Raw genomic sequence first — 10,964 nt, forward strand, 5'->3', positions numbered from 1 at the left:
ACCGATTGGAGTAAATACGAAGATACAAAACTACCAAAGAAAAGTCATTTCTTTAGTAAACTTAACAACACGGATATATCAGAAAGTGACCACGAGCATGCCAAGAATGTGTGGAAGAAGTTTAAATGTAAGAATCTAGGTGATTATAACGATCTGTACTTAGTCACTGATGTGTTGTTACTTGCCGATGTGTTCCAGAATTTTAGAAATACGTGTTTGCGAACTCATAATCTCGATCCTGTTCATTATTACACGCTTCCCGGAATGTCTTGGGATGCTTTACTCAAGAGTACGGGAATAGAACTCGAACTGTTGACGGATATCGAACAATATAACATGATAGAGGCGGGAATACGCGGTGGAATCAGTATGACTGTAAGAAGATACGCGGAGGCTAATAACAAGTATATGAAAGATTACAGACCTGAAAAAACGGATTCGTATATCATGTATCTCGACGCGAACAACTTGTATGGTTGGGCGATGTTACAAGCTTTACCCACGGGTGGATTTATCTGGGATAACGATGCTAATCTCGAAAAGATTCTAAATCACCCCGACGATGATGAGACGGGATATATTGTGGAGTGTGATATCGAGTACCCTGAGGAATTACACGACGAACATAACGATTATCCCCTAGCTCCTGAGAAAATAGAAATAAAACTCGAAAACCTCTCACCCTATCAACGACGCCTTCGTGAAAAACTCGAGATGCGCGGAAAGGAAACGAGAAAATTAGTTCCGAATCTATGGAATAAGGTTGGTTATGTCGTTCACTATAGAAATCTCAAGCTATACACGCAACTTGGCATGAAAGTAACTAAAATCACAAAAGTGTTAAAGTTTAATCAAAGTCCCTGGATGGCGCCCTATATATTGATGAACACCAAACTGAGACAAGCCGCTACTAACGATGCCGATAAAGATCTGTATAAATTAATGAACAACTCGGTATTTGGTAAAACTATGGAAAATATCAGAATGAGAACGAATATCAAATTATTCAAGTTAGATGAAGAGGACAAGGCACGCAAACTAATAAACAAACCGGCTTATGTCGATCATATGATCATCAACGAGAAACTTCTAGCGATTCACTACAAAAAAAATAAGCTTGTGCTCAATAAACCTATCTATATCGGGATGGCCATTCTCGACCTATCAAAGTATCTCATGTATGATTTGTATTACAACCACTACAAGAAAAAATATGGATGCAGGTTGTTATATACTGATACCGATTCATTCATTCTCCACGTAGAATGCGAGGATTTTATCGCTTGTATGGATGATAATGTACATGACCGCAGTAATTTTCCAAAAGATCATCCATTGTATGATAAATCGATAGAGAAAGTGCCAGGATACATGAAAAGTGAGCTCGGATGTAAACCGATCCGACAATTCTGCGGCTTGCGCTCAAAGATGTATTCGGTTGTAGCGGATGATGGATCAGTTATCAAGAAAGCCAAGGGCATAAAAAAATGTGTGGTGAAGGATGAAATTGAACCCGATATGTATAAGGAGTGTATTGATCGATCTGTTCAATTTACTAATAGTATGAGAACGTTCAGATCGTATAAGCACAAGATGTACACGATCAAGCAAATGAAGACATCACTCTCACCGTACGATTCCAAACGCTATTGGCTAGATGATGGTATTACATCTTACGCCTACGGGCACTATGGTATTTCTGTATCGTGAGGAACAACCATAAGCTCTTCGTGTACAAACCCTCTGGATGGGCCATTTTGTAAATAATAAAGAATAGGATCGCCGGGCATCATACGCTTAATATTATAAACTTTAAGAGACCAAACGGGATCCGTTGCTCGTTTGCGAGCTCCACCCTCGAGCTCACCGGGCTCATACAAGTACCGAACTTGCGCATCACGCAGTAACTCTCCTTTATCATCTTTAGTCGGTGCAGAGGATTCGGCTTCTACCGATTTGGCCTTTATTGCGACCGACGGTTTCTTACCAATAAGTCTCGTCACCTCATTATTCAATGCAGCCACAACAGCCGGTAATCTAGTGACCCATTCTGTTGATCGATTCGGCGATTTCATTTCAGCCACATATTGATGACTAAACAATCGTTCTGCCAGCGTACGATTAAATCTTTCTACAATAGCCTGGCTTCTGTGTGTCTTTCCACGCCTTACTTTTTTAAAAATTTTGTTCACAGCACCCATAAACTCTCGGCCAGGATCTACCTGAAGAAGTTTGGGCAACTTCAAAGGGCTACGGTCATAAATACGTAAAAAAGCGGCCGCCACTTCGACGCTGTCTTTCGTTGTTAGGGGTTCGGCTTCTTTATATCGACTCGCAACATCAACGACAGTCAGCGCATACTTATACGTCTTACGCCTGATTCTGTCATAGGGTAAAAATAAAAGGTCAGCCTGATGAACCTCATTTGGGATAGTAATATCAAATTTTGCTCTCGGAATATACTTTGGAGGGGGTAGATAAATTTGCCATATAGCTTGTTTTTGTAACCATTTTCTAGCCTCATCCTCAGACACCTTGGCTGCTTTCGCGAGTTTTTTAATCGCCGAATAACCCTTCCAATAACCGCTTGGGCTGTAATAGATCTTTTCCATTTTATTTAAGAAAGTAAATGTTTAATATTTTGAAATCGCAACGCCAAAAATGACCATGGTCATGATAATAAATACGTATTCTCGATCTTTTTGTCCCTCTGAGGGTGTATAAAAATCTGAAAGTTGGGGTTTTGAGAAAGAGGGGGTAGTGGCTCCCCCATCACTTTATAATATTCTTGCATAGCCATATCCACATCCTTAAACGTGTTCACAGCATGTTGTTGTTGTCTTAGTTTTTCATTGATATAATCTAAACGTTGAATCCTCTCTTTCTGCCATTCTGCGGTCGCTGCCTGAAGTTGTTCTTGCGCTTTGTTGTGTCGTTTCTGTTCTTCTAACGCGTCTGAAGACCCCAGTTTACTAAATAAAAAATTACTTCCGGTAAATGCTAAAGCGTTTACTACTGCCCCACCAACGAGTAACGCTACTGATGCCATACTATAATGATGATATTATTATTACTTCAAAATATCATGTGGGAGAATACCTTGTTTTTCCAACATATCCTTCGTAGCCATAGCGAGGGCTATATCCAAAGTGACCATCCCGATATCTTCGAGGTTGAAAGCCAGTCTAGGTGTCGGGGCTTTCGTAAATATTAATTTTGTCAATCTCGAGTAACCAGCGGCCAATGCACTGACCACAACCGCGTGGTATACAGTGTTTGCAATTTCTTTACCGTTTATATTTGGTGTTGCCATTGTTGTTTATAAATAGTGTGCAAATTAATGTTCAAAACATAATAAATGGGTTGGGTTTTGTTACCACAGGTGGTGGTGGTGGTTTTTTCGACCGATTAAAATATATGTAAACACCACAACCTATTATCATCGTAGCAGCAATGTACAAGGGATTGATAAAAACGTGATCTGGTCTCCTCGATGATGATGGTTCTTGTTCTTGTTCATCTTTCGCTTTTCGAAGTTTTTCGAGAAGTTCTTCATGTTTTGCTTTTCTAGCAGCAGCACCTTTTCGACCCGCTTCAACTTTCTTCTGATTCTTCGGTTTCGTTACTTCCTCCATTATATTTATTAAATTGACAATGTTTAACAGTAGTTACAGCTGTGGTGAGCGGAGCTAAGAACATGCCAAATCTGTGATATAGTTCGCAAGTAAAACTGTTAAGCGCATGTCCCAGGAATGGATCTTGCTCGAGATCACTATTTAATTTTGTTTGGTCATCAATTGGGAGATACATACAAACTGCTCTGGTATACAGTTGTATAATTGTATTACCGAGTGATTTTGTAATCATCGATCCTAAACTCGCTTCGTATCTCGTATAAAGCTTGTCTATATCCACATCTTTCATCGCTTCGATTTTATCAACACTAAACTCTTTCCCTAAATATTCTTTTGCTCCACCGGCTGAGACCACCGCCATAAGCCTGTCGCGTTTGGGATCCTCGGATAGTAATTGGTCCATCTTCTTCTTATATTCTATATATCTCCTTTTAAGTTTAAAATAATAAAAAACTACAAATCCAACGACTAAAAGTGTTAAGAAATTGCTAACCAGTGTTAAGAAATTGCTAACCAGTGCTAAGGAACTGTTAAGCATTGTTAAACAGCTGTTGATTATTACTAGCAAATTTTATATGCAACTGGTTGATCAGTTTTTAATACCAACTTGGAGTGTTTGGTATTTGCCAATGATTTCCTAACCTCTTTACGTTCATTTTGTGTTGGAATGACATCGTTTTCTCTTAAACACTCATCAAACGAGTCCCTATCCTTACAGTGAAATAAAGCCACCCATTTTGTTTGTTCGCGAAGGTCAGTAAGAACCGAGTTGTATTTCTGAGTCAACACCCACACAGACTGTTTCGCGTGTCTTCCAGAAAATGCGAGTTTACTCAACATTTGCTTCTTTTGAGTAAGAGCCTTTAAGTCACTACAGTCATCGATGATGTACAACGTTGGCTCCCCGGCAAATATTTCAAAAAACAGCCCAAGCCATTCGTGAAGTTTATCACCGGGATTAACGGTGTATACCCCGCGGTCCTTTCTTACCCACACTCGGGATCGATAGGCTTTATTATATTCGAGAGTAGGGCATAGAATTACAATATTCTCGAACACACCACGATATGTCGTTTGTAATAAATCTAAAATAAATTCGGTCTTACCACACCCAGTTTGCCCGCAAATAATTGCGGAATGTGCTTCTTTAGTAAACAGCCTCGACAAATCTTCCATCTTCTATATTTAATTGTCCATCCATAATTACAAATACATACGCATTTAGCGGTTCTGCCGTTTCAGCTTTTTTCTGAATCTGAATCGTAATGCCTTCAGACGCATTTTCGATACGACGTCCACTCCCGTGAAGAGAATTATCATCTGTGGTGCGCATATCCAACCAAAGAGCATAATTATTCGTGAAATATTCGCCGATTGTGACATCCGCTAGTTCTAAATCTTTTACCACTTTGTCTACTTCGGGGTCGCGTTTTTGCGTTCCGAAAAACTTTCTGATTTCATCCCATTGTTGATAGGAACGCATACCTTGACTAAACAGTTGATTGGGCACACCTTCGATCGTCACTTCAACCTTATCGATCTTAGGATTGTAATACTCATCAAACAACAGCAGTACACCCTTCATACTTTTTGCCGGCACGTTGAGATTAATATTCCAGAGTGTGTCAGATTTGTCCAGAGGAATTTTACGATGTCGTAGTATTCTATCAAATAAAATAGCGAGCCTACCTGAATAATAACCGGCTATCTGTCTCGCAAGTTCGGGTTGTGTGACTTTCTCAAACTCGAGACTAATCCCTTCTATCGTATAGGATGCATCCGGGTCTGTGCTGCGGATAACCTTGCTATAAGCGTTAAAGGTAAGTTCATACTCCAGGCGATCGCCGAGAGCACTCTGATAAAATGGTGCATGAGATTCTAGCAATTCGAAATCAAGCGGAATACAAAATCGATTACCATAAGCCTCCGCAATGGCGGCATCTCTAGCGATAGTGTCATCTCCATTATCCGCGTTAATACGCAATCGTGTCACATTACGGTGTGTAGTTAAGTCAATACCTTGATAAACGGCGTTTCTTCGTTCTTGTCGAGTTCGCCAAAGATCTCCATAAGTATAAAATACATCACTATCTTCAACGCTCATGATTTCATTACCGGAAATGCGAATGGTTGTTTTACGTACTATGGCTCTACCAATATTATCAACGAGTGTTCTGTTCACATCTGTGGTAGAAGTCAAAGAAATTTTGAATGCTAGCCGAACACTCCCCGGAACGATCACATCATCAACACCTAAATTAGGAAAGCGTACAAGAAGTTGTTGATTCTGATCGATAGTTGACGGATTGTTAGTAATCACGACAGTCTGCCGCACGCCCTTTATCCCCCGCGGCTCCCGCAAACTTCTCATTGGATTAAGCTTTCTTCCACTCATTTTTTGTTTTATATAGATATAACTTTATATTATAAGTTTAATATGGCGGAAGGTGGTGAGATGGCGGAAGGGTTCGCAGAAGGTGGAATAATAGAATCTGGTTTCTTGCAAACAGAATTATTAAAGAGCGCGGTTGATGATTACTATGATGCATTTGGACAAGAGCCCGATGTTGGGCGAAATTATACCAATTTTGAACTTGATAGTAGAGGTACACTACGATTAAAAAATAATCCAGATTTTAATATCATTAACGTCCGCACGAAACAACCCCTAGCACTTTCAACACTAGCGGGAAAACCTGGTGGAGCAAATATTATTCGCGAGGAACTTGGTTTTGTAGACTGGAGGAGGAAAAACTTAAAACCCCAAACGGTCGCGGCTCTCCAAAAGGTTGAAGCCAAACTGGGTGAAGAAATTGAGATGGATGATTTCTCACCAAATACAATCGATGAAGTACTTAAAACTATAGATGATCCTCCCCTCACCGATGAACTGGGTGGTTATATTCGTGAACTCAAAGGTTTAGACAAAGCCATGCAAAGACAGCGCGGTAATCTTTCTGACAACCTCTCAAAACTCTCTCACCTGGATGAAGAAATATCAACTTTAAAATAAGAATTCAGTCTGCGGAACTAGCTGATAAAGATGAAAGCGAAATCAAACCCTTGCGTTTACAATTAGACGATCTAAACATCGAGCGTGCTGCACGGCTAGAAGCGATATCAACACACAAAGAAGCGCTGCGATCTCAAATCAGCAGAATGCGTGAAACGATACACAGAATTCTTGAGGAGGACACAACACTAGCGGAACGTATTCGAACGCTTTTTAGAGAACAAGGCATTACTATCGTTTCCATTCTTACTGCCTTTGGTATGATTATCAGCACTATCGTTTTGGCCGTCACGGGTGGAGGGGGCACTCCACGGGCGGCGCCGGGTAAAAAAGATGACAACTGGATAAGAAAAAGACTTAAAGATTTGGGAGAATTACTTAAAAAATTAGGTTTAAAGGCGATTGATGCCCTCCCAGGAGTCATTGGGGCTATTGTTTCGTGGTTATTAAGCACGTTGGGTAAAGCGGTTGGGTGGTTAGCCAACAACCTGTGGGCACTCGTGCTCGGTGCTGGCCTCCTCCTGTTTGATTATTTAAAGAAGAGAAAGTAAATACCACCTATCAATCCTAAAGTAAGAGCGACTTTATAGTCTTTGTGAGTTGTTGGCTCTTCTTCGTACGATACTTTCGCTGGTTTGAGTTTAAATTTGTTATCCGAAGAACCTGCACCATACAGAAAGGGTCTATTACCAGCACCGGTAGCTATTGCAAATCCTGGTCGAGATGTTTGTATAATTTTTTATTTCTATAGGTAAGAGTGAACCACCCGCGAATGCCTAACAAAACTCTCGTTTCACCCGCTCCTGTCCTCGGTGTTGTCAAAGGCTTGTGTGATTTATAATCGAGCACCGTATTACTCGCATCAAGCATTGCCAAGTCTGCATCAGAAGGTGGCACAAGAGCCCAGTGACCTCTAGACCATTGAAGAGCTTTTCCTGATGGGGCAACAAAATAGTATGCAGGAACACTTTGGGTAGGTGGAACACTCTGGGGTGGAACACTTTGGGTAGGTGGTACAATGTGTGGTAGTTCGTTTAATCCATCATTAACACCAATATTCTGTTCTTCTGTCGCAATGACAATTTTATTATTATAATTAATGTGTGTACCAACCCTCAATGCCATATCAGATGGGGCCATATAAAGGCCAACACCAAATGCAAAGTTTACTTCGGATCTCGCGTACTGGAGAACGTCCTGGTATTTTTTTATCGCCGTTTGTAGGTTTTCGGGGGCATTAATCGCATCTTCAACATTGGTTAAAAATTGTTTTTGCGCATCAAATCCAGTTCCTTTTGTTGTTATACTCGTGCGCGTTTGCGCTTGTGACCCTATTAGAGCCCACACATAAGTGCGAATGCTATCGTTGAGACGAACTATCCCCGCATGTGTAAAACCCCAACCCCTTATCAGGAATAAATGTTGTCCAAGCCCGGGTGATGTCCACCGTATGTCTGATTTTATCGTGGGGGCTAAAGAACACAGGTCCCTCTCCTCTGTTTCTCATTGCCTGTCGTGCAGCCCCACCGGGGGTCTCAGCCTGAATAAATTCTCCCAAACCAAAGCCATGCTTTTCTATTTTCTGTCTCCAATCCCTCTGCCCAAATTCGGCACACAAACGCTGATAAACTGTTTTATCAAACGGATTATAATACATGTTAAATGCTTGGTCGGTGGGTAGCGGGATTTTTAACTCGTCCAATAACCTCCGAATCTGATAGTAAAAATGAAACCTATACACGGCTCGAATAAACGGATCAGAAGCTTGAAAATGTTCTTCCGTTACTCCACACCCGGCGGTCGCGCACCATACCACAAAATTGATTTGATTCTGCCACCACACTATCGGGTTGTTTCTCCACGCAAGCCAGGCTGCATTCATCTCCCCAGTCATAGTGGGGTTCGCATAAGACTGAAAAACATCGGGAAACTTGGCGGTAAAAGAATATTCGCTGTTCACGTAGATCATTTGCGTACAACTTATTCTTATTTTCTTTATACCCGGTTGTATAGGACGCGTCCTTATTGAAGCTGTAAATTTTCTTATTCATAGCTATGTATATAATAACAACCGATATTCAAAAAGACGAATTACCGCGGTGCATATCTAATCAAAGTGGAAGACTAGAAATCGCGCTGCGTGAAATAACTTATTATCCCAACTGGAAAAATATCAGTGATGAGCTCGGAAACAATTTCTTTACTACTACGATCGTAAGATAATAATCCAGATGGTTATTATAATGTGTGTGAATTGAATAAAGAAGTGTTCACCCCCCACGGTGCAGAGTTAGACTTGCACGCTCCGAGTGGCTATCTGAGAATAAGAGCACCAAATCGATTGAACTTTCTGAGCGTCTTGCACATACTCTGGGGTTCCCCCAAAAAACTCATCGCGCCCGGGAATAATGGTGATAGGAAACAGGCATCCGCGGCTCGCGATACATAAAGCACTTACATTCACCTCTCTCAAATTAGTACCGCCGATAATTTTTATAACGGATTGCCTTCTACGTTGTTACAATCAATCCCAGTAGAAAATGAAAGATGCGGGGGTGGTCGAACAACCACGTTGACATCACCCCAGTACAAAAGACTTTCTCACGGAGATTTACCACGTTTAACACTTTCTATAGTAGATGAAAATCATAATCCCGTTTCTATTGATTATTAAATATTACATTACATATAAGATATGGTTGACCCTGCACTACGCTCGGTTTGGTTGATCTCGGAGATACAGAGGGATTTGATGTGCCGGGAAAAGAAAATAAGTTGTACGCATTCCAGCTTTCTGAAGGAACGTACAAAAGAAAAGAAGTAAAAATTGGTGATATCGTGAGTGAGGATGATGTTGTCGAAGATGAGCCCTATCAACTTGTTCGTTTATAACGGTACATGGCAGCCTAAAACCCCTCGACAAGGGGATGGTAGATTTTAAAATTGAATCACCTTACATTACCAAAGAAGAAGAAAATAATTATAGAATAAAAAACAGTGGTTGGATGTTTCGCTGATTTAAGAGCGTTGGATGTACATTTACTAAACTACCAGGGGAGGTGTTATGTGCTTAAGAAACGCTCGAAGGATAAATCTGAATTAGGAATAGATTTTCATGATCTAACTAGTTTGTGGGGCTTCCGTTTCCGTATTATTTTTGATGTAATTCTCGAGTGAAGAGCCTGATGATTTTGTAAAAAGTTTTTCAAGGGTTTTACATTAAATGGCCCAAAAATCTTGCAAATCAACCCCTGAGAATCACCATTGAAAAACAAGATGATGCTATTGCCCTATGATGTTATACCGCAGGGTAGTCATATAGAATTCTCGCTTGAAGGTATTACCACAAAACCAGGAAACAATGAGTTTGTGGATGCAGCTGCGTCTTCCTCAAAATATTTCCTTAGAAGACTACGTTGCGCCAATTTGAATATTTAGGAATATACTATAAATATTAGAAAATGGTTGATCCCGGAGGGCCAGGAACACATAATATCAAAACCCTGCACTACGCTCGGTTTGGTTGATCTCGGAGATACAGACGGATTTGATGTGTCGGGAAAAGAAAATCAGTTGTACGCCTTCCAACTTTCTGAAGGAACGTATAAAAGAAAAGAAATAACGAGTAATGGTGGTGGTATCAACAAATTCAGCGAACTTGCAGACGTGAACGGTTGACGGTGTTGTTGTGAACAAACCACATCATCTTGTTCTTTCCGACGATGATACATGGGTACCTTATCCGGTGGATAACTGGGATTTAGATTTTGAAATAAAACAACCCTATGATAGTATTGGAAGAAATCACGCTCTACAAAAAATACAAAATAGTGGTAAACTGTTGGCTTCCTATCATACGCGTAAAGATCTAATCGTCGTTAACAGCGACGACTTTGGATATGTTATTGGTATGAGAGGTAAAAAGACTGGCACACTGCGGTTAATTAAAGAGTTTGATTTTGAGCCGCCTATTCAGGGGTCAACTGTCGTTTTAGATATACTCCTTAGTGGGGTGCCAGATGATTTTGTAGAAGTTTTAAAAGGGTTTGCAGATAAAATGGCCTGGAAATCTTAAAATAAACTCTTGAGAATTACCATCAAAATTCCAGTGGTTGACCCATCTGATCAACCCGATCCCTCTATAGAATTCTCGCTTGAAGGTGTCATCAAACGTCCATCATTAGATAAAATATCTCTCGACCTTTATTCACATCGGCACCTCTTCAGCTTAAAAGACTGCGCTACTCTCCTCATCCTGTTTACCATCATTTAAAAAAAAAAATGATTCTATAGAATAATGGAGTTTCGCCTACGAG

The sequence above is a fragment of the Babylonia areolata genome, unplaced genomic scaffold, assembly GCF_041734735.1.
Source record: "Babylonia areolata isolate BAREFJ2019XMU unplaced genomic scaffold, ASM4173473v1 superscaf10, whole genome shotgun sequence".
Classification (NCBI taxonomy): domain Eukaryota; kingdom Metazoa; phylum Mollusca; class Gastropoda; order Neogastropoda; family Buccinidae; genus Babylonia; species Babylonia areolata.